This window comes from Notechis scutatus, chromosome 3, assembly GCF_049901735.1.
Source record: "Notechis scutatus isolate UNSWTSFEM ecotype Mainland chromosome 3, rNotScu1.2, whole genome shotgun sequence".
Lineage (NCBI taxonomy): Eukaryota > Metazoa > Chordata > Lepidosauria > Squamata > Elapidae > Notechis > Notechis scutatus.
In genome coordinates, this window is record NC_142011.1 from 6,244,584 (window position 1) to 6,247,034 (window position 2,451).

Consider the following 2,451-nt stretch of genomic DNA (forward strand, 5'->3'; position numbering starts at 1 on the left):
TGGGAGGACGCCAGGAACACAAATAAGCAAAGTCAACACAAGATAAACTCGTTTGCTCCCAGCAGCTGCCGCACTCAGCATTTAGTTCTTTTAAACTTTCATTCCCAGGTGTGGCTAATGAAGGGAATCAGGGCCCTTTCCTCCCCTGTAAGCCATGCAACCCACGTTGCTCCCTTCTCCGTTCCTCCCTGCGTGCCCTAGGATGAAGATGGGGTGGGCCTGGGTCTTCTTCTGAACTCCCTCTCCTTTGTTCTACTGCTCTGCCCAGCCAGATTTTGCCCTTCCCCAGTTTCCTCCACAGCCAAGGGAGCCACACTCCTACTCCTTGTCAGCTGTACGTCTTCCTCCTCAGATTCAGACTCCGACAGGGGCATGACACAGGTAGCCCTCCAGTTACGACCACAGTGGAACCCAACATTTATGTTGCTCACCTTTGTTAAGTGAGCTTGTCCCAATTTTACGACTTTCCTTGCCGCAGTTGCTAAAGTGAATCACTGCAAGTTGTTTACGTTAGTAACATGGTCGTTAAGTGAATCTGGATTCCCTGCTATGCTGGCTCAGGAATTCTGGGAGTTGAAGTCCACAAGTCTTCAAGATGCCAAGTTTGACAACCCCTGTTAACACATGGACCTCATTCTCTCTCTCTCTCTCTCTCTGCACATATGTGGACATGTATGCAACGTTTGCTTAATTGCACATTGTTTTCTCTTCCATTCCTCACAGGAGCAGAACAGATCCATAGAAATTATAGATAAAACAATTGCAAAGCCTTTAACTTTGGTAAGGCTTCACAGAACACCTTGCTGCCACCTTCCCTGGTGGTCTAGTGGTTAGGATTCGGCGCTCTCACCGCCGCGGCCCGGGTTCGATTCCCGGTCAGGGAACAGTCAGTTTTACTAAGCGCAGCTTTACAAGGGCGAAGGTGCAATCCGATCGTCAAAAGTGAAGCCTCTTTTGCACCTCCGCGAGTTATACCCCCACCTCCTATCATCCCCAGCCAGCCAGAACACGAGGCGGATTGGGATGAGGTGGGGGGGTCTACCCCTCCTGCCGCAGAACCACTGCGCCTCGGCCATGCCCGAGCCAGCCCGGGGAAGCACTGGGAATCCCGCAGCAAGCAGGCAAAGCCTTGTGCGCACGCGCCAGAGAGTAGCATGAGGAGGAGGGGCACGCTCTTGCGCGCTCTCTTCTCACACTACCCGCCCCCTCCTGTCCATCCACGATCCTCGCGCGCCTGGGAGAGCCGGCGCCTTCGCCCGCCGCTCTCCTTTCCCAGCCTCGTCGGCGCTTCTCATCGTTCACTATATATATATATATATAATAATATAATGTTAATATAATATATATATTTTAAAATCGTTTCTCTTCTATCCCCCTCAGGAGCGCGCGAGCGCGCGCACGAGACCCGCCCCCGTCCCCCAACCGCCTGCGCCAAACCTCCCCCTCAGAGAGAGAAAAGAGGCAGACTGCGGAGGCGCGCGCGCTCCCGTTTCCCTCCACGCGCCCGCCTGACTGCCTGCCTGCCTCCTTCCCGCGGCCGCTCTTCCTCGCGCGCTTCGCCCTCCCCCCGCCCGCCCTCTTCGCGCGCTCGCGCCTCCTCACGCGCCCCGCTCCCCTGCCGCGTCCTCCTCATCCCGCTGCCGGCTTTCGTGGGCGCGCACGTCGCTTGTGTCCGGGCCGGCTGATCGTGAGGCGCGAGGGCTCCGGGTTGTTTTTTTTTTTTTTTTTGGCGGTTGGCAGCACCGGCCGGCCGGCTGCCTTCCTTTCCCCCCTCACGCCCCGTCGCCGGCCCTGCTTCCTTCCTTCCCACCGCCCGTCCTCCACCCCGGCTGAGGGACACCCGGCCCGCCCCTCACGCCCCGTCGCGGCTCGCGGAGGCCGCCCTGAGGCGGCGGCGCCGCCGAAGTCGGCAGGTGAGGAGGGCCGGGGCGAAGCCGGCGAGTCGAGGCGACGGTGGCGCAGTGGGGCGGTCATGGGTGGGGGGCTGTGGGGATACGGGGCGGGGGCGACAAATTGGGTGGAGGGAGGTGAAGAAAAGGGGAGTCCCATTGGGGGTGGGGGTCGTTGCCGCCTTGAGGAACCGGCGTTGAATTGGAGGGGGTGGGTTGGGGGTCTCCTTCGTGGCCATCTAACGCCCCCTTCCCCATTTTATAGGCTTGGCTGGTAGGGATGAATGAGGAGGAGCCCGCGGATGCCGGAAGGAGGCAGGCGAGCGGGTCAAGGAAAGGCCCCGGGATTTTGGGGGGGAGATGCTGCTGGGCCCGGGAAGCCCCCCTCCCCAATCTCTTCGCCTCCCCCCCCATTCTCTCAAATGTTGGGTCGGGTGGCTGCCCGAGAGGCAGTTGGCTTTTGCAAGGAGGAGCTCTCAGGTTATTCGTGGGAAGCTGGGCCAGCCCTTTGCGGACGGGCGCATCCTTCGGGCCTCTTGCGCTGGGAAATGAGCTTTTTTTA

At 59.4% G+C, this 2,451-nt stretch overlaps 1 non-coding gene across 1 annotated transcript; it reads left to right on the plus strand.

The window, feature by feature from the left end:
• The first annotated feature begins 812 nt into the window (after positions 1 to 812).
• On the plus strand, positions 813 to 884 carry TRNAE-CUC (transfer RNA glutamic acid (anticodon CUC)). Its single transcript has one exon. It is a non-coding gene; the product is annotated as a tRNA-Glu (tRNA).
• The last annotated feature ends 1,567 nt before the right edge of the window (positions 885 to 2,451 follow it).